Source organism: Acomys minous (genome assembly GCF_964271855.1).
Source record: "Acomys minous genome assembly, chromosome: 3".
In the NCBI taxonomy this organism is placed as follows: Eukaryota; Metazoa; Chordata; class Mammalia; order Rodentia; family Muridae; genus Acomys; species Acomys minous.
Genome location: NC_140485.1, coordinates 24718651 through 24745542, shown reverse-complemented (window position 1 = coordinate 24745542; position 26892 = coordinate 24718651). Strand labels below are relative to the sequence as shown.

The 26892-nt window shown below is 41.9% G+C and overlaps 1 protein-coding gene across 12 annotated transcripts in view; it reads left to right on the top strand.

Moving 5' to 3' along the window:
* Positions 1–26892, top strand: part of SEMA6D (semaphorin 6D) — a 567178-nt gene that overhangs the window by 42048 nt on the left and 498238 nt on the right. For 11 of the 12 annotated variants that reach the window (XM_084774594.1, XM_084774605.1, XM_084774604.1 and 8 more), the window contains exon 2: positions 17975–18088. The exons of the other annotated variant lie outside the window; for it this stretch is intronic. The gene's annotated coding sequence lies outside the window, so the exon portion shown is untranslated. The remainder of the gene's footprint in view (positions 1–17974; positions 18089–26892) is intronic. 12 annotated transcript variants of the gene reach the window in all.

Below are 26892 nucleotides of genomic sequence, written 5' to 3'. Positions count from 1 at the left end.
GACAAATGGAAACACAACCAAGATCGCTACAGCTGATATACAGAAGACCTCAAGCCAACCACAAGCCCATCGAGAAGTCCAGCCAAGGCAAGAGTATTTTGGATCTACACAATCATGAGCTGCATAAGTGGATGTTATTTTGAGCCATTCCTTTTTCGGGCGATTTTGTTATTCAGCAATAGCTAATTGATATGGTGAGATACAGGATAGAGTTCTAGATAACTCCAGTGTAATGCACAATACTAAAATAAATGTGGGTAGCATGAAAGCATCAGGTTTTTTTGTTGTTGAAAAATGAAGCGAAGGTTTGATAGGAAGGGGCCCGTGAATGGAGCTAAAAACAAACAAAAAATGAGCTTTGAACATTTCACTGTGTGTAGGACTAAGGCTGAAAAAAAATAATAATAGAACCAGATGCAATATGTTAGTAGAGAAATAACCACTGTGTACCTGCATATAAAGAGAAACACACGACGAAAGCTATTTTTGTTTGCATTTGGTCCTTTTTTAAGACCATTTATTTCTCACTATGTAATCCGCTCTTGCCTTTCTCTGTTCCCTCTGAACTCTAGTCTCCCACCTCAGTCTCTCAGGTGCAGGAATTAAAAGGCACGCAAACTAACTCACTCTTAAGTTTCATATCTTATGTTACCCAAAGCCTTGCACATAGGCACACCAGGGAAATAGAATTTATACGCCCCTGGCAGTCCCTAACCTCCCAGTGGAATCTTATTGAGTGGGCAGGGATCTCATGGCTGTGGGCTACTTCTTACAGCTGTGAAGAAAGTGGTGTGGCTTAGGAGAGTCCAAACATTCATAGTCACACATGGCCATCTGAACAATGATTATTCTACCCAAAAAAAAAGGGGGGGTAGCCTGCAGTTACTGTATAGAGGAAAAACAAGATTCCAAGTTGCAAGGATGCTCGCCTTCCTGGGAGACTCCCATATTAAGCTATTGGTCATTCAGTGTCTTCCAGTCTTTGTCTGATGCAGTATGAATGACATGAAAGACATGTGACAATATTCCTGTGGGGACTCGGGAGATGGCTAATTTGGCAAGGCATTTGCTTTGCCAGCACTAGGACCCGAGTTCAATTCTAAGCGCTTATGCAAAAGCTGGGTGTGGTGGCAAAGGTTCGCACTCCTAATCACTGAGGAAGTAGACACGAACACACAAGAGCATCCTTGGGGTTGCTGGCCAGCCAGCCTAACCTAATTACTAATGTGCAGTCCAATGAGACCATGCCTGGAGGACAGGCAATTACTTCTTCCCTGGCGCTTCTGGCTTGGTGGCAGGTTCACTGTCTGTTTCCTGTCCAGGTTCATCTATGACGGTAATAAACAGTTGTCATGGCTGTTTGTGGAGGTGTAATGAGATAATAGCCCTGAGTTTAACACCAACAAGCTCTGACAAATGATGATCTTATTTCTTTCCCCTTTGTTTAGTCTGAATCAGTTACTGGTTGGAGTAAGTAATACAGGAAAAGAAAAGAAGGTTGACGGGCACCATGGCCTTGCTGGCTGCCCCGCCGGAGCCCCCCACTTCCTCTTTGAGGGCTTTGGCACACGTGAGAGTTATCAGATGAGTTGATTCTCACTGGGAAAGGCTGAGAGCGGGAGGGGCCTGCAGCCAGGTGGAGCTTCCCTGAGGAAAATTAGGGGAGGGGTAAAACCAAGAGGAAAGGGAAGAAGGAGATTGGAAAACCCTGCTGCTTGAGGTTCCAGGGGCCAGAAGTCAGCCAGAGTGGCCAGGTGAGTCCTTCAACATGAGAAGGGGCAAATTGCTTGCTTCCCTATTCGACCCAATGATGAATAAACAGCTCTCTTTGAATCCATCATAGCTCCTAGAAAATTGCTTTGCATATGGCAGGTTCACAGTAAGGGCTTAATGGACGGATGGTTTATTCAATTAATCACTGAATGTAAATGGCAGGGCCCCTTGAAATCGGGTAATCCCAAATTGTTGCTTTACAGCTGGGAAGTCGAAGCCCAGGCACTGTGTTCCTGGAGAACATGGCCAAAAGTGTGTCCCCCAGGTTGGCTGGCTCCCGGAAGGAGTTTTCTGCTAAGGCCCTGGGTGTGCAAGAGGTAGCACCTCCGCTTCAAACTCCAATCAGAGAAAGCTGATCTCCTCCCAGTATTGCCTTTTCTTTCTCCACGATGAGCAAAAATTCACTGGTTATCTTTTCTCAGCTTTAGTACCAAAGACCTATTTATTTTCTATTAGATATTGCTGCATGCATCAGGGGCCGTTTCCAGTCTCAAGGGCTTGGTATCTAGGCTTCTTCTGGCATGATGTAATTTGAGGTCTTTTTTTTTTTTTTTTTTTTTGCTAGTCCTCAGGACATAGAGAGAAGGATGCTGAAGTTTATGATAACAGACCCACGTTAACTGAGGGTCAGTACATGTGCCCCAAGCTAGTGCTGTACAACTTGTGGCATATGGCCTGTGTCCACAGCAGCTGCTCTCTTATTCCACCCATCCGCCTGTTGGCCGCACCCATGCTGTCTAGTCTTCTGCCTGACCTCTGCATGAGCTTCTAGCTACGCGAATTCTGCAGCTATCAGGACCAGCTGAAGCCCTACCCCCTCCCCATCTCAGTTACCATAGTCACACTGGTCCCCCAGCCCATTCAGTCCTCTGAAACCTCCTCAGTGTCTCCATCCTTCTGCTGCTCCCGCCATTATACGTGGAGCATGATGTGTTTGTTTATTTGTGCACCTTATAAAGCTGTCATCATAGTAAACCCTTCTTGAATGAATACCTAGATTTGGTTTGGATTAGGTTTGCCAAATAAAATATCAGTTTTCCGGTTAAGTTTGAACTTTAAATACCTATTGAAAAATTGTTAGTGTCTTAGTGCCAGTCCCAAATAGTACATGAAACTGTCTTATAATAAACATGAAACATTATTTATCATAAGAAAGCCAAATGTAAGTGTAGATTCTATGTGTTTATTTGGTAACAAATTCTGGCAACCGCAGAGATGGTCTGACTTCAGTACTCTCTTAAGCCTTCTCACCCTTAAGAATTGTCTTGACTAGAACTGGAGATTTAGCTTGTTGGTATAGTGCTTGCTGGGCAAGCACAAGTCCTTAGGTTCAGTTCTCAGATCTGGGGGAAAGAAGAATTGTAGTGAGCAATCTACTGAAGTTTTGTCTGGAACCCTTGTATCAAGACCTACAGGATGTAGCTTCATTCCTTTCCGCTCTGGCTTAGGTGATGTTCACTGTGTCCATTAACGAGATTTATATACTTTATTATTATTAATTTTTTAACTAACCCTGGATGGTCACGGCTACATTTAGGAACCATTAGTCTGTAAATTCAAACAGCATTACTAATTGGTATAAAAGTTTATAAATGGCCCCTGGTAGTCAGCTGTGTGAGTGAACACTTAGAGCACCCTCCTCTGCTCTGCGTCCAGGACACAGCTTCAACCCTTAGCAGCAGACGCTTTAACTCCTCTGCTTTCATCCTTCCACAGGCATTAGAGTCACTTAGAACTCTGCCTTGCTAAGTCAGTGGTTCTCAAGGTGTCCTTCGCCCCTACATGAGCAACTGTCAGCCATCCTTGGGAACTTGTCATTCACGCACATTCTTAGGCCCCATCCAATCCTGCCAGTGAGAAACCCCGGGTGGGGCCTGCAATCTCGATTTTAATCAGCACTCCAGCTGGCTCTGATGCTGACTCAATAACCATCAGGAAAGACAATAGCTCCCCGAGCTTCTCTATATAAAATACAGATGATTGATGCATGAGTAATTAGCATAATGCTTAAATGTACTTGCAAATAGATCTACAGCAGCAGTCAGATTTTTAGCAGTCATTCTCTCTGTTTTTCTTTGTGTTTCCTCTTCGGATGATGCTAGAAACTTGTTTCTTTAACCCAGTAGGTGTGTGCAAAGGAGAAGACCTGATTACTCACCACCCATCCCTCATTCTCCTTTAATTTCCCCTCTCTCTGCCCAGTGAAGCCAGTGAAATCCTCCCAGAAGGCAGTTCTCCTATCCTCGTCTGTCATGCCCTAGAGTGAGCCTGGCCAGCATCTCCCTAGGAGTACTGAAACCTCTGGAAGCTGGCCACTGTTGCCCAGATTTGCATATCCTTCCTGGCCCTCCAGCTGTAAACAGGCTGCACTCTCGGAGCACTGAGTCTTCCTGACCTCTACTTGGTCCCAGGGTTCTAGCCTCAGTACCCAGCAGCAGGCCCTCCATGCACACATCACCATCCCATCACAACGACTCGCACTCTTTCCAGGCAGGGATACTTTTAAATACACACACGAACACTCACGGGAATGAAATTTGGCTCATATACTTTCCAGAATTGGCCATTTGCTAAGTGGGTATATATCGAATCCATAATTACTTTTGCTTTCTCCATAGTATAATTCTTCTATTTTTCATTATATGGAACAGTGTCCCAGCAGTTTATCCCTTCAGGAGATGTCAACTGTAATAAGAAATGCGTGTAATACCTTACCCTACTGTTGTTGTTTTCAAAAATCTAAACCATAGGTTAGACATGAACAAGAATCTGGTTTGGAAATTGATACTGGACCAAAAAAATTTCACAGAAAAAAAAATCAAGTTTAAAGTATAAAACTTGAAATGATTTTAGTGTATTTACAATAACTTCAGCACCATTTAATTCCAGAATATGCTTAGAACCTTAAAACAGCCCACCAGACCTTCTTTGGTAACTAAGAGCATTGTCCTCTTTCCATCAACCCCTGGGAAACTCTGGAAATCTCTGATCTATTCAGTGTGTCTGTTTTTACTCCCCATATCTGAAGATTCTACCTAAGTGGAATCCTACAGTCTGTCAACTTTCCTATAACAGTATCATGAAGGTTTATCCATATATCCATGCAATATGAATCAGGACTTCAGTGATTTTCACCTCTGTTTAGTACTTCATCACAGAACATAGTCTGTTAATACACTATCAGTTAATGAATATTTGTGTACTTTTATTGGTGTGTGTGTGTGTGTGTGTGTGTGTGTGTGTGTGTGTGTGTGCAGGACATGTGTTCCACACAATAAAGTCAGAAGACAACCTTCCACCATATTTGAGACAGAGTCTCTGTGTGGTTTTCCTCATGGTGTACACCAAAGTAGATGGCTCACAAGTTTCTAAGATTGTCATGTCTTCACTTCCCTCCTCCGTGGAGCACTGGAATTACAGGAGTCCACACTGGGCATCTGGCTTTAATATAGGTCCTGGGGATTCAAACTGGGGTCTTCCTGCTTACACTGTTAGCACTTTTATTGGGTGATCCATCTCCTGGCCCCATCTGTGAAATTTTTATCACTTAGCCCTAGTGAAAAGGAGTGTGGTGGTGGCATTTATGGTGAAATGTGTGTGGACCTGTCCCTTGCTTAGATATCTATGAATGGAACTGGCAGAGCACACTGAATATCTTGAGGAATAGTCAAGCTGTTTTCCTCAGTGGCTCCACCAGTTTACATCCTCATCAGCAAAGGAAAGTCCCAGTTTTCCATATTGTCTTTAACACTGGCTATCTTGTGGGTTTTATATGTCCTACTGTGGACATGCTGCTGTGTGTCTTACCATGTGTCTGATCTGCATTTCTCTAATGTATGAGGACTTTAAGTGCCTTTGGGTGTGTTTATTTTCATTTCTTTCTATCTTGCTTGGAGAAATTACTTCAGTTACTTCCCACATTTTTAAGTTGTAGTGTTGCTGATTTTTACCACTGGGATGCCTAAGATCTAAAGGACTATCATAGGACCAAACTGACACCATCTTTTTAGCTCATCACAGTTGGGCTTGTTGACTTCCATGGTGGTTTGTAGAAGATGCCTCCTGTAAGTCCTTGAATTTGAATACTTGGTCCCCAGCTGGTGGCTGTTTGGGAAGGATTAAAAGGTGTGGCCTTGCTGGAGGAGACATGCCACTAGAGGCAGAATTTGAGACTTAGAGACTCATGCTATTCCTAGTGTGCTTTCTGCCTCTCTGGTTTATGGTTCAAGATGTGAGTTTTTAGCTATTCCTTTTGCATGCCTTTGCTCTACTATTATGAATTCTAGCCCTCTGGAAAATAACCCCAATTAAACACTTTCTTTTATATGTGTCCTGCATCATGGTGTTTTAGCAAAGCAATAGAAATGGAACCAAGACAAACACTTACTTTATTTCCTAGAAAGAGGAGGAGTAGAGGGAATATGGGACTCTCATTTGAGTATGCAGTCACCCTTCCCAATTGCACATGGCCTTGGGTTCTAGTGGGAGGGACTAGGGGATACAGATGAGAAAGGATGAGGCAAGGAGGCACTGTCTATGCAGTGCTGGGGACGTCATCATCACTGCTGGGTGAAGACATTCCAAAATGCCTGGTTTCACAACTTCTATGCTCCAACGCATACCCCTTACCCATTGTAAATAAGCCTAAGATATGCACTGGTTCCTCTCTCTCTCTCTCTCTCTCTCTCTCTCTCTCTCTCTCTCTCTCTCTGTGTGTGTGTGTGTGTGTGTGTGTGTGTGTGTGTGTATGTGGGTTTGAGGTAAGAGCCCAAACTCGATTTTTGTTTGTAGATACAGCAAATCCCAGTTTGTTCCCAGTTGAATGAAATTGGCATGCTTCATTAAGAATCAGCTCATCATAGGCTTATGGTCTACTTGTTACTGGACCATAAAGAATGTAAAGAATGAAAAATTTTCAATTTTAGTTTCTTCAAAAACACAGAAATATTATAGGAATAAGTTGGTTTTGCTTTAATTCCAGGTGTGGGGACATGGGGCTGCTTCACAGTGGCTATGCTTTGCCTCGAGCTCTGGAAGAGGAGTGATTTTGCAAGCTGCAGATGGTTTTTGTGATTGTGTGATGTTGGAAATTCTGGGACTTTCCAGGGACTTTCCAGACTTTAGAGGGTGTATAAATGCTAGGACCTCAAGAGGCAGGGTGTATTGTTGGTTGGTTGTTAGTCGCTGTTCATTGTGGTTTGTTTAGCAGCCATGCTCAAAGAAGAAACAACAATAAAAAAATGAGATATCCTGTCGGGGAAAATCAAATTTCCCCTAGAAACTCAGCACTGCTTATCAGCAGTAGTCTAAAACACAACTCCATTTTATCATTGACTTTATTCAGGGATCTCTTTCCTTTCCTCTATACTCTTTTTTTTTTCCTCTCATATCTAGCATTAGGAGGTTGAAAGGGGAGAAGAAATGGGGTAGAGAAGGGTGGAAGAAAGAACCCACAAAACAGCAAAATCTGGACACAGCCCTACTCATTAATTCCGCATACATCTTTATGCCTGTGCCTCACTGTAAGATCTTAAACCAGGAAATGTTAAGTCCTCTAAATTGTTTTTCATTTTCAGTATTGCTTGCCTATTATAATTTTGTGAATTCTCATGTCAATTTTAGGGTCACCTTGTCCTCATGGGAATGACAGCATTTTGATAACAATTACATTATGTCTGCAGGTCAATACAGTGCCACCTTCATGCTATTGACTCTTCCAATTTGTGAACATGGGTACTTTTTCCATTTTGTACAGAATTTAATCTCTTCTAGTGATATTTTGTTTTTAATATATGTCTTTGCCTCATTAGCTCAGTTTATTCCTAAGTATTTTATTCTTCTCAGTACTAATTTCTTTTGCAAACAGTTTACTATTTATATACATACATACACACATATTATATTTATGTATATTATTTCAGTTATGTACCCTTTAGCCTACTGGGTTCATTGAGTGATTTAGTAATTTCTAAGGAAAAGGAAGGCTGGGAGGGAGGAACTTTACTCAGAACATGCTCTACCATATTTCCGAGGCCTTGTAAAATCATGTGCAGGCCTAAGAAGGCTAAAGTGGTAATCTCTGGCCAGTTTCCAGACTCTGTGAAAGCAGACAGTTTAAAACAAACACTGACACACTGGCCATTTGTGCTTTGGACAATGGCCTGTGGCAGTAAATAGTGTTGGTCAATTCCTAAGACTGTCTGTGATCTCAGGCCTCCTAGTTATCCTTAGTGGAGGAGTTCTTGACCAGTTTGTTCCCCCAGAACCATCCAGGATTTCCTTCTAGAACATAGCCTTCTGTTGTTTTCAGGGTTACTGTCAAGGTGTCTAGCAGGGGAGAAGATAAGGGGAAGCTAAGGCACACACGTGCACTTCCTAGCCAGCTAAAGCAAATTACTTCTGAATTACTGTAAACTTCTTGGTTATGTTCAGAATTCTAAAGGTGTTAATTTTCAACAGATTTTTAAAGTCAGTTTCATGAAGGGGCATGTTTGGGCTTCCTTAACTGGCCATTTTCATGTCTATACCTGATGGTAGGAAAAGGAGTTTGATCTCTTTCTGTGTTGCTGTAGAAACAGGCCATACTGCTGACACACTGTGCCATGCACCCATAGAGGACAGTCACATGGTGGGGGCCATGTCCATTGACATGCACAAGCAACCACAGGGCAGAGCCCATAGGATTCTTATCTATGTGTCTCCATGCTTTTCAGAAGCTGAACACAATAGACTTTAAATATTTGATGTCATGATTCAGCACATAATACATAAGGTTCAAAACAATGACAGCACAGTTACCAACAAAATCACCAACATATAGAGCACTTTAAAATGAAACCCTCATTATATTTATGAGTTAATTTTATTTTACTGTGTAAAAGGGTTAATTTTTTAAAAACTTTCTTACAGGAAAACAGTGGGAAAATAATTCTAGCAGTTTTCAGATAACACCCTACTACTGCTTAGGAAGAACAATTGCTCAAGTACACACACACATACACACACACACACACACACACACACACACACATATTTACACATATATGTATACATATACACACATATATACATACATACACACCCACATATATATTTACACATATATGTATACATATACACACACATATATACATACATACACACACACATATATTTACACATATATGTATACATATACACACACATATATACATACATGCATACATACATACATACATACATACACACTTTCAAGTGTAGGGTGTTTTGGCTGCATATATGTTCATGTACCATGCTTGGTGTGCTTGGATGCCAGAAGAGGGTGTTTCACTCCCTAAGCTGCTACATGGGTGCTGAGGACCTCTGGAAAAACAGCTAGTGTGTTTAGCTGCTGAGCTGTCACCCAGCCCCTCAAGTACATTTTGTATGAGAAGGTCCTGCTGTAGGTGTGGCCAGTTCCACTATGAAAAGAATGAGCATGTGCCAAAGACTCTCAATTCTGAATACTAAAGAAAATCTCCTCTAAGAGGAAGAAGTCAACAGATCATGGAGAAACCTGGGCACAGAGCACAGTGTGAGAGGAAGGATTATACTCTTTTCACGACTGTCCCCGAGTCACAACATGGCATTTGATGCTCTCTCAAGTTCCCTTTGTTATATAACAGCTACTGAAGTTGTTCACAAGCCAGTGACAGTGGCACCGGATAGGATGTCATCATTGCTGGAGATTGGAACCTGTACACTGAATGTTCAGTCTTAGCACAAGGGGTCACATGGGCTTGCTTAGCTGTATGCTACTGTTCATTTGTCAAACTACATACAGAGACTAGTAGACAGAACCATTGTAATGGTTTTTATCCTCGATAAAAGAGTTCTGCCTGTGGCTCAAAGGCACCGCCTTGGATTCAGGACCTCTCTTAAGGATAAAGTTAACCAGGGGAAGTTGACAGATGTACTTTCTGGAATCCTGGCCAAGTTCTGAGGATGGCCAGACTCCTTTTTTTTTTTTTTTTCTCTCTCTCTCTCTGCCAGAGCTCAAGGAATTTCATGTTTAGTGTTTTGCATGCCATGTACCAGGTCTACAAGTGACAAGGCAGGCACTGTAACTAACTAACGCTCTGTGCTGTGTATTATCTGTCCACATGCAAGTCTCTACCGGCTTATCTCAGTGTGGTTCCAGGAAGACCTGATCAGCCTCAGAGGTTAGCTGCCAGAGCTGGAGAGCAGGCTGTTTGGATAAATACTTCTCTTCATTTGACCCTTCGATAGTGCTCCATAGAGAGGCAGAAGCAGTTTGTAAACATCACTGGATGAGCACTGAAGGGTAGGAGTGGGCCTCTGGGTCTGTGGCCTACTGCTGCTTTAAATTGGCTTTTTTTTTTTTTAATGGGCCTTCCTCTGCAGAGTATACTGGATCAGGGACTTTACAAGTGTACTGGGCAGACTTAGTCTTCTTAGAGTTGCTTAAGGCTGTGCTGGGATGTGAGACTAGGACTGCATAGAGGAGCTCTGTTCCTCCCAACAATCAAAACTACTTAAATTCTCCTTGTTTTATTATGTTTCAGATTCTAGGACAAAGTTTCTGAGGCAAGATTCTGAGGCCTCGAGAATCTGTTTCTGGAAGGTCGCTTTTGCACATCGCCTTCAAGTCCAAACTTAACATGAATCCATGAGTAGCAACAGAACCCTTTTTCATTTGGTTTGAGAGTAGCCCACACCTTTTTGGAAAAATTAGCGGTAAGAAAGGAATCTGGAGCGAAGTACCCTGTGCTGTGTGCTTGTCAAGTGTGCATTTATTGATAATGATGATGACACAAGCCTCCTGACAGTAGTTAGATATTTTTGGTGTATTCGTGTTCTTTTTCGCTGTAGTGCATTTTTTATTTTTGTCATATTTTACCAAACAATAAATAAGGAAGGCATTAATATTCATGAGATGTTGCAGGAAGAAATTGTTGAGTTTATTTTGCTCTCAGGGACACAGCCCACTGAAGAGAAGATGCTGTAAGCTTGTAGTTGGAGAATAAAATAGTAACGATGGTAACAGTGATCGGCCTAATTCTCCAGGGCACATTGGAAGCACACAGAGTTGCCTAGACTCCTTTGTAATGATTAAGCATATTGCAGGGCCCCATAGCTCACCTTTCTGTGCCTTGATTTGAGCCCCAGAGTGTACCTGAGCCTGTACTAACTTTCTCACACAAAGCAGAAACTTGGGCTTAGATGAAGAGCCACAAGTATTCTTTAACACTCGAATATAAATTATTCCCCGCTGTCAGTGTCTCTGTGTTCCTCAGTAGATTCTGATTTCCTCAAAAAAAGGAACCCATGTTCCCCTAAGTGCACATCATAGTATTCTGTGCATGCTTGAAGTTCAGTGTGTTTGTCAAGGTGAAAAATAAAGGAAGACACAGCTAGCAACTGCATCTTAGTGTCGATTCATGCGCATTCCAGCAGAAGCCACACAGGGTTTTCAGCCACGGTTTGCTGTCCTCTTTGCTTACTCTGAGGCATTGATGAAGGGCCCAGACCCTGCCTTGGAGACTACACAAAGTTAATTGATGATGCAAGAGAAGAATTGTCATTTTAAGCAACAGTGAAGGTGCTTGGCATGTTTTTTTGGATTCTTTAATATTTAGCAATGAATAAGAAGCTCAACTGAGAACTTTGGTAAAATGTTCCTCTCTTTCAACATAATTCCTACCCCGCCCCCAATACTCCCTGCTTTACTCATAAGAGCAGCTGGAGTTAGACATGAACAACATGCTGTCTTTAGCATGCAGATCTTAGCGTCAGATCGCTGCTTTTCCACTCACTCTGTATAATGCAGAGTAGCAAACAGTGCTTATGAGCATCCTTGTCGGAGCCAATCTCCCTAGGTTGAAATCCAAATGTATGTTCTGGGAGTCATGTAACCTTGCATTTCTCTAATATCTCGTACATGACCTTCCTATAAGGAGAGTGTCTATGACACAATAACCTACTTCATAGGTTTTATTAATACATGTGACAGATAGATAACTTGTAACTAGCCCATTGTAAATTCTGCACTATTGTCTCTATGATCATTATTTACCCATCTAAGCTTCAGCTACTTCGTCTCTGACATGGAGTTGTGACAAGAACATTTGTAGGTTACAGGGAGCTTTGGGATGATTCTTTTCAAGTCCTTCCCATATCACAAATACTCAGGGCATCAGAACTGTCATTTTTATGTGGGGGTTATTTTATCTTATTTTTGTTTTTTTTTAAAGAAAGGGTTTCTCTGTGTAGCCTTGCTGTCCTGGACATGATAGGATAATTTTAAAAACTGTATCAAACCCATTAGCCAGGAAGCCTGTAGTTGAATCCAGGGCAGCTATTGACGGGAGGAACAGCATTTATCTATTTGTATAGGAATTAGTAAAGATATATATTAGAGACAAAACCATTTTGAATTAGGGTAAAAACATAATCTTGAAATAAAGAACACTTTGAACCAGGGCACAATAAAATGACTTGTTGTTTTTTTATCTAAAAGGAAATAAACAGAGGTTACATTTTAAATATGGTCCAAACATCATACCCAGTAAGCAATTCTATGATTTTTTGAGAGTAGAAAAAAATTAGAGACTTTATTATTATTGTTGTTGTTGTTATTATTATTATTAATTTTTATTTTTATTTGGCTTTTCAAGACAGGGTCTCCGTGTTAGACTTGTCTGGCCTGGACTTGCTTTGGGATTAAAGGCATGTGCCACCACGCCTGGGTGACAATTTTTATTTTTAAGAGTTGGAAAGTACAGTCTTAGAGAAAAGAGGAGGCCTGGAGCCAGTCACTGTGTGCAGGAGGTTGATTCCACCCCTGGCCTTCCCTGGCCCACCTTTGGGCAGACAGGGCTTAGTGAGTAGAGTTTGCACAAGGAAATTGGGTTTGCACAAATGCATCTCCTGTGCACCTCTGGCAGATCTGTTGTGGGAAACGGGGAAAGGCCAGGACTGCGGGCAAGAAACAGGCAGCAGTTGAGTGGTTGTCCTTAAAGATGGCAGCTAGTCACATGATCTCCCTTAAAGATGGCAGCTAGTCACATGGTCTCCCTTAAAGATGGCAGCTAGAAATTGGCAGGATACAAAATAAACTCAAAAAAGTCAGTAGCTTTCCTATATACAAATGACAAACAGGCAGAGGAAGAAATTAGAAAAATTACTCCCTTCACGATAGCCACAAGCAATATAAAATATCTAGGAATAACCCTAACCAAGCAAGTGAAGGATTTATTTGAAAAAAACTTTAAACCTCTGAAGAAAGAGATTGAAAATGACATCAGAAGATGGCGGGATCTACCATGTTCGTGGATTGGAAGAATCAACATAGTAAAAATGGCCATCTTACCAAAAGCAATTTACAGATTCAATGCAATCCCTATCAGAATACCTACTAAATATTTTGTAGATATTGAAAGAACAATTCTCAACTTCATATGGAGAAACAAAAAGCCCAGAATAGCAAAAACAATCCTTTACAATAAAAGATCCGCTGGAGGAATCTCCATACCTGATCTCAAGCTGTACTATAGAGCAACAGTAATTAAAACAGCATGGTACTGGCACAGCAATAGGCTAGTGGATCAATGGAATCGAACTGAAGACCCAGAGATGAATCCACACACATTTGCTCACCTGATTTTCGACAAAGAAGCCAAATCCATTCAATGGAAAAACGACAGCATCTTCAACAAATGGTGCTGGTCTAACTGGATGTCTACATGTAGAAAAATGCAATTAGACCCCTATTTGTCACCATGCACAAAACTCAAGTCCAAGTGGATTAAAGACCTCAACTTAAAACCACAGACATTAACCCAGTTAGAGGAAAAAGTGGGGAAGAGTCTGGAACTCATAGGCACAGGAGACAACTTCCTGAACAGAACACCAACAGCCCAGGCCTTAACATCAACAATTAATAAATGGGACCTCATGAGGCTGAGAAGCTTCTGTAAGGCTGGTGACACTGTCAAGAGAACAAAGCGACAGCCTACAGACTGGGAAAAGATCATCACCGACTCTTCATCTGACAAAGGTCTAATATCCAAAATATATAAAGAACTTAAGAAATTAAACACCACCAAACCAAATAACCCAATAGAGAAATGGGGCGCAGAGCTAAACAGAGAATTCTCAACAGAGGAATATCAAATGGCTGAGAAACACTTAAAGAAATGCTCGACCTCCTTAGTCATCAGAGAAATGCAAATCAAAACGACACTGAGATTCCATCTTACACCCATCAGAATGGCTAAGATCAATAACTCAACTGACACCTCATGCTGGCGAGGGTGTGGAGAAAGAGGAACACTCCTGCATTGCTGGTGGGAATGCAAACTAGTACAACCACTTTGGAAAGCTATCTGGTGCTTTCTCAGAAAAATGGGAATAGGGCTTCCTCAAGACCCAGCTATTCCACTCCTTGGAATATACCCAGAGGATGTACTACCACACAACAGGGACATATGCTCAACCATGTTCATAGCTGCCTTATTCATAATAGCCAGAACTTGGAAACAACCTACGTGTCCCTCAACAGAAGAATGGATAAAGAAACTGTGGTACATTTACACTATGGAATACTACTCAGCTATTAAAAACAAGGAATTTCCAAAATTTGTGGACAAATGGATTGAACTAGAAATTGTCATAATGAGTGAGTTCACACAGAAGCAAAAAGAGCTAAATGGTATATACTCACTTATATCGAGACACTAGCCCAAGGTGTACGTCCCCATGAAAAACTGTACCTACCAGAATAATGGGTAAGAGGGGAGGACATCCTATTGAATCTTTAGGTATGAGAAGCCTGGGAGAAAGAGGAAATGGAAGGATCCAGTGGGTCCTGGAAAACTACAGGCGAGTCTGGGCCCTGGGGTCCTCCGCAAACTGTGGCAACAGCCAAGGAAAAAATAGGCAGTAAAAACCTTGAACCCCTACCCGGACTAGCCGATGGACATTCTCCACTGTTGAGTGGAGAAGAAGATCTAACTCTCACACAAACTCTGGTGCCCCATATTTGATCATGTCCCTTGGATGGAGATGCCTGGTGGCACTCAGAGGAAAGATAATAGGTCACCAAGGAGAGACTTGATACCGTATGAGCATATTCAGGGGGAGGAGATCCCCCTCAGACACAGACATAGGGGAGGGGAGTAGGGGGGGGAAGTGGGAGGAAGGGAGGGATGGGAGGATACATGGGATGGGCTAACAACTGAGATGTAATATGTATAAATTAATAAAAATGTATTAAAAAAAAAATAAAAAATCCCATAGATATTGAAAAAAAAAAAAAAAAAAAAAAAAAAAGATGGCAGCTAGTCACATGATCTCCCTTAAAGATGGCGGGAAGCAACCAGTGGTAGGCAGACTGACCACTTCCCCATTGTGGGAGGCCTGGTGGCACTCAGAAAAAGGAAAAGCAGGGTACCAGGATGAGACTTGAAAGGCTGTGACCTTATGATGGGGGAAAATGTCCCCTTCTGTCACAGACCTAAGGGAGGGGAAAAGGGTGAAAGAGGGAGGGATGGAGGAACGGGAAGATAAAAGTGAGGGTATAACAATTGAGATGTAATCTGAGTAAATTAATAAAATAAAATTTAAAATATGCTCTTAGGCTGCAGTGACTCAGGTTGGCTGAGTGCAGTGTTCCGGAAATAACCCAAACCCAGAGGATTCCCAGAGATGTGCCCCAAAGTGCCCAGTGTCCGAGCTGGGGTTTGAGGAGTGGGGGATAAGTGGCAGCCAGTGCAGCATAGTAATTGGCAGAGGGTACCTGCACGGCTGGAGGAACTTGACCAGCCCAGTGATCTGGGCCACTGATGGTAGAAGGGCAGGGAGCCTCAGGAACTGCTAAGGGCCCAGCAGTTGACCCTAGGCCTGATTGGCCTCCCAGGGAATTAAGGAGAGCACACACATCCCTGAGCACTTGGTAATCCAGCCCAAGCAGGGGAAGATCTGAGCATCAGACCCCAGAGGAGCCCATGGCTGATGGAGATTTCCAGGTACCTTCCCTAGCCTTGGATGGAATGGTGTGCACAGGGAGAGCCAGTTTTAGAGTGCAGCAACAGAAATTTACCCCAGCTTAGAATTGTGGTCTCAGTGGCAGTCTTGAAAAACTGATCGGGATATTACTTTCTCACATACTCTGGTGCCTCACCTTTGACCATGTCCCCTGGAGGGAGAGACCTGGTGGCACTCAGAGGAAGGACAGCAGGTTACCAAGAAGAGACTTGATACCCTATGAACATATACAAGGGGAGGAGGTCTCCCTCAGTCACAGTCATAGAGGAAGGGAGTAAGGGGAAAATGGGAGGGAGGGAGGAGTGGGAGGATACAAGGGATGGGATAACAATTTAGATGTAATATGAATAAATTAATAAATATATTAAAAATAAAGATAAAAAAGATTAATAAAAAAAAAAGAAAAAGAAAAACTTGTCAGGAAGGCTTCCTCACAGATGGCTCCAGGCAAATGCAGCTAGGTTGGTCTGAGGTCCCATCCGATGGCAACGGAAATCGAGAGAGCAGCGAAAAGTGCTTAGAGAAAGGAATTTGACCCTTTTGATTTCTCATCTTGGGCTTCAGCACCAATTTTATGATTAATAATAAGAAATAAGAGCATAAGATACCAAGGCAACAGATATTAGATTATCTGAGGTTTATTAAGTAGGCATGAGGGAGAAGGAAAGGGGGAAGGATATCCCAGAGAGAGAAAGAGAGGGACAGAGACAGAGGAAGAGAGGAAGAGGAAGAGAGGGAGGGGCGAGGTAGGTCTGTCCTTTCATATATTGGGCAGGGCCACACACCGGCATGGCAGGTAGACAATGACATCACAGGTAGGCAGAGTGAACAAGGTTTCTCTGTGTAGCCTTGGCTGTCCTGGACTTGATCTGTAGACCAGGCTGGGCTTGAACTCAGAGATCAGCTTGTCTCTGCCTCCTTGAGCACTGGGTTTATAGACATGTGCTACCACACCTGGCCCTTCTAAGTCTTGACCTCAGTTACATGTTGTGTGGCTAGAATGAGCCTTGTGCCTTTTTCATACAGTGCTTTGTTTCCCCCCCCCCCACCAAAAAAGGGGGGGGACACACATGAACCTCTCATTTTCTGCTGCTCCAGTTCAGGATCTCTACCAGGAACTGTTTCTCTCACAAAGGAACATGTGCTAGTCAGCTTGCTGTTTGGTATTCGCCATTGAGGTAGACATGTAGTTTTTTTAATCAGCATATGAACAAGGACCCAGATATAGTACCTAGGGTTTGGTTATGGTCAGTCTACTAAGTATAGATAAATTTTGATCCCTCTCTGGCTTTCAGATTACTGCTTAGTAGCCCATGAAATGGTAATGGAGTTGAGATGAGGGTTGAGTACTCAAGTGTAATAGGGCACTGGGTACAGAACCTCTAGTTCCATTAGAACGTCTATTCTCCTACCACCTCAACCACCAAATCAGTCCTTTCCACTGTGTTCCCTTTAAGAAATCGTTTACAATCTCAGCCTTATCACAACCACAGTGACATTAGAGAGTCTGGATGATGTCTGGATTTGGCATCCATGTGGCTGTTTTAACATCTTGATTTTTCGTGCCATCACAGAGTTTAGTTCAGGGAAATAGTATTCTAATATTGCTGCATTTATATTCTCAAAATTAGTTAAAGCAGATTGTTTTATGCAGAAAAAAGGCGGATACTTGAAATGTGCACATGATTACCACTTGCCAAAAATTCAAATTCATTGATTAGTCATGGCCAAATATGTTGAGATCATCCAAGGATTTACAGAAATTAATCCAATTATATGGATATATTTCCTTTGTGAGCCCTATTGATGACTGTTTGGGGAAAACAGAATATTGGAAACATCAATATGGTTCAGAGAGAAATCTTTTAAGCCAAAGCATTATGAAAGGTTTCTCTGTAATCCATTCAGCAGTTCTGAAAGGTAGATTGGATATATGATTTGGGTTTAGCCACTGAGGAAATTAAAACAGCAAAAGAATGAGAGGTTCATCTATCTCCCAGCAAGGCAGGGACACAGCCTGGATTAGAATGCAAATGACAGTATTCTCTAGACTTGCATAGAACAGTGTGCCAGCCAAAAGTGTGTGTTTAGAAAACACTTCTAGAGTTAAATGGTCCTGCTGGAGTGTATTTCTTTTGTTATTATTCAGTGTCCCATTCCTATCTAATTCTGGTAGGTACCATAAGAACCAGCAGGAATAAAAAGTACCTTGGAAACCAGAGGGCATCTCAAGACATCAAGAAAGGCAACGGCAGGAATCAAAGGAAGAAAACGCAGTGTCCACCTGGAGGTAAGTGTGGCCGCCACTGCCTCAAGGCTATGTGAGCGCCATCACCTTTTAAATCTTCACAGAGTTGAAAGCGACCCACTGTGAATTCATGTTTGTTTGTTCATCTTAATTCTGTGAGGTTGTTTTTGCCTTCTTGCCAGTATAATAGAATGTGTCCTTCTTTCTCTCTCCCACCCACTTATCCCTTTTCTCTTTCTCCATCCTAGCTGATTTTTATGTATTTTTCTTCCTAATACATTCATTCTAAGGCTAATGACAAGAAATACTTCATATACTCAGTGGAGTTTTACTTGAGTTATATAACCAGAAAGAAAGGAGGGGATGAAAAAAAAAGAGGGGAGGAAATGAAAGATATAGAGAAAGAAGAAGAGGAGAAGAACAGGACATTCTGGAGGGAAATAACTATTAAAAATGAGCATAGGGGACCAAATGCTACTCACCAGGCATGTGTTTCTCTGGATCCAAAGACACTCTAGATGTGGTTGGTCACACTTTCCCACTGTGGTCCCCATTCTGAGCAAGTTACTTCAATGGATGTAGTACATGTTGTTCAGAAAATTCTATAACACATTATTGCCCCCTTTGTATGCTCCTCACCCTAGTCCTCTGAGTTCCCTATGGCTTGGACTACCTGATATTGACCAAAAGATTCCAAAAGAGGGGCTAGCATCTAAAGTTAGGGTTAGATGTGGTACAAACTCCAATTTGTTATTTGTGTGACTTTGGGCATATCAGTGCCCACACTTATACCTTTAAAATGGCATAAAACTTAATTGTATAGTTGTAACAAAACTATACTATATAACAGCATGGTGAAGATTAAGTGCCCAAAGCTACAAGGAATTATTATTTGCATTTCTATTATTAAGGAATCCAGACTTGGATCTTTTGAGGTGCCAATCTAGTTTTTCTCGGTTGGCCACGATTTTGCCTGTAGTTGCTCTACCAAGGTTTTGAGCAGCTCCGGGACCCTCAGAGCTAAGCTGTTCAAGCAGAATTCTCTTCCCAATTGTACCTTTGGTTCTTTTGCATAATGCCGTAGACCAGGGTCAGGCTCAATCAAGTAAGGCTTCATACTAATGGCTTATGGTTCGTGTGCAAGGAAACAGGACCCATAGGGCATATGCATATGTATGCAGTCTTTGGGAGGGTCAGGTTTGAAGTTTTGTTGAATCTGCAAAAATAACAGATATTGAGTTAAATTAAAATCTAATGACAGTTTGCTCTGGGGCCTGAAGGAGCCAAGGTTATTGGTACTCTTATATCTAACTGCAAACTGGGTTGAAATATATCTGGTTTTAAGTAACATGATTCTTCATTATAAAAGCAGTCACCAGTAATAATAATAATAAAATACTTGGAACATTTAGAAATAAGTGAAACTTTTTATTAAGAAGGCATCTGAGCTCATTTAGATAATTTATGTAAATACATTATGTACAGTATAAATGTATATTTATATACATATTTTTATAGAATAGAAATTAAAACATTATACAGCCGTTGTGGTCTTTTAAATATTTTAAGCATGGATGGTTTCAGGGTTGCTAGATGCTGTGATGTTCTCAAGGCCTTACTTTATGAACTTTTAACATCATGGATAACACGGACAAGCACTTAGTGCACAAAGCTACTTGAGTTGCTTGAGAAATTGGAATTGTCAGGCCAAAGTGGTGTTTGGAATTTGGGAAGCCAGCTGGTGAGAAATGCAATTTTGATGTAATTGCTAGAAGATTATTCAAAGTATGACATGCGAAAGAGTAAAATGCAGAACAGGGGGTTACGCCGGTCCATCCGCGGGCTGATGGGCAGACTGGCTTTTTTTTCTGCTCTAAATCTTCTTGTTTCTAAAGGCATCTGCTTAAAAACTGGGTACTTGTGTGTGATTTGTATCCTGTTTTAACCAACTTTTCACATTCTTACACTGCCATGGTTTATGTTAAATTTTAGAGCCTGGAATTTTCTTTTTTGTAGAACTATGCAGAAAAAAAAAAAGAAAAAGAAAAAGAAAAAGAAATGGTCCCTGATGCTTTTCCTTGGCCCAACTACTTAGGGAAAAGTCATTTGAGAGGTAGGAGCAGAAGCTTCTTGGGGCAGATTCAAATCAGTGTAGTTACATCCAATCTCAAACAGACGATGATGATTAGGATTGGAAACTTACCAACTAATAAGAAAAATTAGCTTTAAAACAACATGAGAAATCTTGCAAAGAGGTAGGAAAGGCCATGCGCAGGCCACAGGGGAGATGCGCCACTGGATGCCAAGTGTGGAACCTTTCAGAGACAGGATTGAGCATAATCACAGGGGCCTGCGTGTGTTCGTACTGCTTCATGTAAAATGGCTTGAAATAGAAGATGGGTCCTTGTGGCGAATAATAATGAGATGAGAGGGCTCCTGGTGTGGGTTCTATGCTCTCCCTCAGTCAGTGGCTATGACTGATCCTAGGAAGGAAAGCAGCGGATGTGCTGGACGTTCTTATTGAACATCCAGAGAAGGAACTGCAGTCATCTAAGTCAATCATTGGTCTATTCTTCATTTGTTTTTGTTTTTGTTTTTGTTTTTTTCATAAAAATGTTTAGAGCATCTAGTATGTCATTGTAGGCTTTCATTGTCCATACTGTTGCTATACTAGTGGACAAAACCAATAATACTGATAATTTGCATATAGATTAGAACTTTAGAGAGGAACCTGAAAAATATGCAAATATCCATTATAGCATATATTCAAATAGCATTGCAGTGCTAAGTGGTATAAAGGAACTCATAAGTCAAAGGAAGCATTGTGAGCTGGTTAGATGTTACATTTGGGAGGAATGGAGAGAGGGGAAGGCCCAACAGTACCTGACAAAGACCCAAAGGGCACTCCCTGTCTGAATACTGATCTCCAGTCAGCCACAAGCCTGCCATTACTGTACAGAACAAAGGGGCCACAGGGGCAGAGAATGTGAGTGAAACAGGATCTACAGTCAGGGAGATGTGGAGTTGATTCATTTCCACTGAGCATGAATTTGTGGCTTATGCCCATCTTATTTGCACCTTGATCCACCATTCGTGGAGGAAAATAGTTTTTCTTTGGGTTTCAAAAATTGTGCATGAAAATATAAAGACTTTTTTTTATCTTGGTATCATTTATCGCAAGACAGTTTCCAATCTTGTTTTGTATAATCATCCAGCAACCTTGTGATAGATTCTGTTACTACCCTCCTTATCTAGATGTGCAAGATTGGGTACCAAAAAGGAAAATAATTCACTTCTGTTTGCACAGTTTAGTGACAGAGATACATTTCAAATTCCCAAGGAGCCTAACTCCATGAACTAAGCTCTAACCACTGCTTGGCCCCACCACAGCATCTGAAGGATGTTTTCTCTTCCTTTACGAAGGAGCTGGAACTGGTAACGCCTTCACACCATCCGGTTCCTATGTTCTGCGATCAGGACACTCTGTGAGGAAGTGGACCTTGTCTGAGCAGTTAGGACAGGGCATCTGGGAAGCACAGTCTGGCTGTTTGGGATGCCAGCACTGGGTGCAGCAGAGAGCCATGGAAGTTCCTGACATTGAGGCTTCTAAGAAAGGTGGCATTGACTCTTCTGCAGGGAGTGCCATCTTATTACAAACCATCATTCTCTCAGGAGCATGGCCATGTTTGCACATGCTGTATATGAAATATTGTTCTCAGAGATCTATTTCTGTCCTGAGCATTAAATACAAAAAAAATAAAAGAAGATGCTAAGCACAAGAAATTGTGAACGTAAGAGAGGGAATATATGCTAAGGAAAGGTATTTCTGTATATGTGGCTGAGGAAGAGAGGCTGTGGTGGTTGGACACAGAAAGGACACTCATGAATATTTAATCAACATAAAAATGAGGCGCAGGTCATGCAGGTGAATGCTCATGAGGCACGTCAGCTGTGAGGGCTTAGAACCTAGGTTGCCTGCTGCAGGGTCAAGTTTCAGGACTTGGCGATTGTTGCTAAGTAGCTATGTGGCCAACGTTGGCTAGGCAGTGGAGAGCTCTAGGTTTAAAGGCAAGGCTATCCAGGATTCACCATCCAAGATGACAGGATTTGCAGAATTGGAAGCCATAGTGATTTCACACTCAACTTTAAACACAAACATCTCAGGAAGCCAGACCAATGGCTGCTAAATCTGACATTGCATATTGTAAATCAGTGGAACAATGAGAAAAGCATCAGGCCTCTAAGAGCTTAATTTCCTCACCAACCCTTCAAGTCTTCCATCACCCTTTAAGTTTTCATCTTTTTAAATTAATAGCAGTCTATAATCATTATGCATATATCTACTGTCTTGAGCAAATCACAGCAAGTATAACTTAACTTCTTGTAATTAATGTAGTCATTACAAATATTCACTGTTCCAGCCCATTTAAACACTGGTACCTCCTGGGCACTTGATTTTAAATAGGGCATTTCTATAGAACAGAAAGCAACCTAAGCGCTGAGACTCCTAAACTCACAAGCTTCTGTCTTTGATTATTTTTTTGAGCATTTTCTCTGTAAGCATTTCTTGCACTTCTCGCTTAACAATAGGACGTGCCACTTTGTTGGACGCTAGTTCTATTTTTCCTTCACAACTTTTAACTCTTTTTTTTTCATTCTCAGGTGCTAAAAGGACATGGAAAATTAAGCTCCTTTTTCAGTTTGGACTAAATAAGAAAAATAGATCTGATTTCCATTGGGCTGATATTTTGACACCTGTTTTTCGCTTAGAAGACTATTCTTTAGGCTCGTGGTTATTTTAAGTCCACAATAGCGAACCAGCTGACATATCATTTACAGGATGCTTCACATTTTTTTTTTCAGAACAATGCCATACCTTAGAACCATTTGCTCCCCATGCTAATTTCGTCATTTTATACACTTATGATGTCTAAAAGGCCTGCATCTCTGTCCTCAACAAAGAGGGAGTACTAATGCTCCATCTTCCTCTGCTTGGTTCCTAGTCTGGGGGTGATTCCTGGCATATGATGTGAACCCTCTGGGGAGTTAAAAACCCATTTACCCCGTGGCAGAGTCAGATGATGTTGCAGATGGTGAGCTGATTGGTAGGATCTTTAGAGTTGAGCTATTAGTCTCACATATTTGGAGTCACAGCTGGTAGTGGGTATAGATGCACATACGCAGCCTGGCTAGAAGTTTCAGGATAGAGATGATTAAGCAACATCAGGTGAAACTAGGAAGAAAGCCAGCACCAGGCAGACAGACAACGGACACTAGATGGGAGAATCAACCAGTGTGATTGTGTCTCCGCTCCAGCTGAAGTAAAGATGAGATTTTCATCCCTAAATGGCTAAACGAACAGGAAACCTAAATTCACTATACATCTTAAGGACATAATGAAAATTTGGGGTGTTTGAATAAAGAAAAATATCCCACATAGGATCAGGTGTTTGAACATAGTTCCTTCTGGAAGGAACACTTAAACTTCATTAATAAAAATCTCAGTAACAGACTCATAGAAACAAAGTTACTATGTTCAGGCAATCTCCCAACATTCTGGGGCTGCCAAGCAATACAGGGAGCAGGAAAGAGGATAAGACTCCTGAGGATGCAGACAGAATTTAATTTGCATTTGAAGCATAGCACCATGATAGTTCATGCTCCTGGGTGGTAAAGCATGGCTGTCCTCTACGAGCGAATGAGGCCCTGTCCCTGAGGACTTGGCAGCGTAGAAGGTACTTTCTATAAAGCTGACCATGCAGATTGGAAGTGGTAGGTCCACCAATATTTACAGTGCCCCAGCAGAGGAGTCATTAATTACTACAGGAACACACAAGATTCCCTTTGCGTCAGTAGACCTGTATACAGCAAGCACAGGAGTGAGAAGATGGAATGAAGGCAGCCATGGAATGTCCAATTTCCCAAAATGCTCGTAGCCAAAATTTATTAAGTGAAAATGCTGAAAGAAGACAACATTTTGAATACATGTGGGGAAGGATGCTCTCCTTATGAGTATTTGTTTAAAAGCTTCCCTCATGTACCGGAAGTTGTAGAGAATGAGTGACAGCTCCTTTAAATAGTGTTTGTTCCTCGCCCTCAGTCAGATGGAATGGTATCTTCAAGCAGTGAGAGGAACTGCCTGAACGTCGGCCACATAAGGTGGGACGAGTTGCCCAGGGCCACTGCTTCTGGCTTTCTTTTGTCACCCAGTGCATTCTTCACAGGACTGTGGGAAGACCAGTTTAGGTAGGCACCATGGTTTTGTCTCCAGTATCTTTCAGTAACATTCTGACGGTGAGGAAGAGACTTCCCGGGGACAACTCTGTAGCCGGCTGTCTAGCTGGGAAGGTATGGTGTCAGTGATGAAGGCGGCTGTTTGACATTTACTTGATTTTCGATCTAGAAACGTCAGATCAAAACTATTCCACATCTCTTTCATTAGAAGCTCCGCGGGTAGCAGATATAAAGGGAGTGTCAGAAGGTGACAGAGACACCCATTACAAGAAAACTGGCAATTAAAATCAGCCAGAGGCCCTTTCTGTATTACAAGAAAAGTTGAGTTAGTACAGCCTTAGTGATTCAGGTTCCAGTAGTGTCCCAGGGTTTGCTGAGCTCATCTTGTATGTTGTGAGGAAGACCCATTATCTGCCACCTTCTACATCCCACCCCCCGTTCTCATTATTAAAACATAGGATGTGTTGTCTTATAGAGAATTTCGGATGACTATTCAGGTAGAAAACTGTCTCTGTCGTCTTCTCATTTGGAAAGCTCCAAACCTGCACTCCTCACATACTCAGGTAATCAAGTTTATTCCTTCTCATGTCTCTGGTGGAATTGAAGACCAGGTAGCTTAGTTTTACAATGAAGCTTAGTTGTTTAGGGGTTAAGATTGTTTACTTTATTATTTATGCATGTTTGTATGTATCTGTGAACATGTATGTGGGTATACATGGACTTCAGAAAAGGATGTCAAGATCCTCTGGAGCTAGAGTGACAGGCATTTGGTATCCACGCAGGGTGAGTGCTGGGAACAGAGCTTGGACAGAGCAGCCAGGGCTCTCCACCTCTGAGACATCTCTCCCTGTCTCTAAACAAACATATTTTCTTTTTACATTTATTAGTAAGTTTTCAGTTTTACCAGACTATTTTTAGAACTGATTTTGAGTTTCTAAGCCTTGACTTACTTGATAGTTTTGCACTTTATGTTTACATTTCTGCTCCATTTTGAGACAATTAAATAAAATTAATGTTTAAGTTAAGGTTTGTGTTGTTGGTTTCTTCATATACCACTTGGTGCAAAAACTCTTCCTTCCATAGTCTTTCTTTCCACAGATCATCTGAACATGTTTGAGTCTGTTTCTGAATTCTCTATTCTGTTCCATTGACTTCTTTGTCTATTGATCACCTACTGCCAGATCCTTGAGTGCTGTTGTTGGAGCCATTAATACCAGGCCCATCTATTCTCTTTGCCAAGGTTACTTCAGTTGTTTTAGGGACTGTCCTACAGTGATAAAGTTGTTTTTTTAAAGCAAGACTTGGGTTGATGTTTGATTGAATTCATAAGCCATGTTATGAATTGAAAAACTCGAATCTCTACCCAAGATAAGTTCAAATCTGTGAACATGATGTGTCTTCTGATTTACCCAAGTTACCTTTGCTTTATTTTGGGGCTACTTTGTAATTTTCATCAGATACTTCCATAGGAGTTCTGTTAAATATATTTCCTTTTTCAGGCAATTAGAATATATTTTATAAACTGAACTTTCTGTACTTGTTGTTACCATAATTTATTTATTTATTTTAATTAACTAATTTATTTATTCACTTTACATTCCAATGGTAGCACCTTCCCTCCTCTCCTTCCATTCCCGTCATCCCTCCCTCTTCCCCCGTTACATCTCCCCTATTCCTCAGAAAAGGTGAGCTCCCATTACCAATGCACCCCAGTTCATCAAGTCGTACCAGGACTGAGCATGCTCTCTTCCCCTGTGGCTATAAAGCAGGCAACAGAGTGCCTGTCTGAGACTGCCCTTGATCCCTTACTATGGGACCCACATGAAGCCTGAGATGACCATTGGCTTCAGCTGTGTAGGAGCATAGGTCCAGTCCATACGTGGTCCTTGGTTTGTGCTTCAGTCCCCACAAACCCATCTGGGCCCTGGTTATTTGGCTCTATGGGTCCTCTTGCGGAGTTCCTCTCACTCCAGTTCCTTCTATCCTTATGCCCACTTTTCAACAAGATTCCCTATGCCTCACCCAATCTTTGCCTGAGAGTCTCCCCATCTGTTTCTATCGGCTGCTGGGTGGAGCATCTGAGCAGACCTCTACGCTAGGGGCTTCCATCTGTGAGTGTAGCAAAGTATCTCAGGGGTTGGCTCTCTCCCATGGGGTGGGTTTCAGGTTGAGCCAGTCATTGGTTCGACATTCCCTCCATCTCTGGTGTCTCTTTGCCCCTGCACATCTGATAGGCAGGGTAAATTTTGGGTCAAAGTTCTGAGCATCGGGGTTGGTGTTCTACTTCCTTCACTAGGAGCCCTGTCTAGTTAGAGAGTGTCCTGAACTTGGAGTCTCAGCTGTAGTCACACCCACAGCCTCCCAGAATCCTACCCTGTCCTAAATCTCTATCTAATCACAGAGATGCCTGGCCCACGGTCTCTCTTCTTTCTCCAAGCCCTCTGTGTTTCCGCCCTTCTTTTCCCAGGTCTGATCTCCACCCTCATTTTTCTCTGTGTTCCCTCTCCTACTTTGTTCCCTCTCTTCAACCACTACCGTTATCTATTCTATTTACCCTTCTGAGTGAGATCTAAACAATCCCCTCCTTTGTTACTTATCTTCTTTGGGTTTGT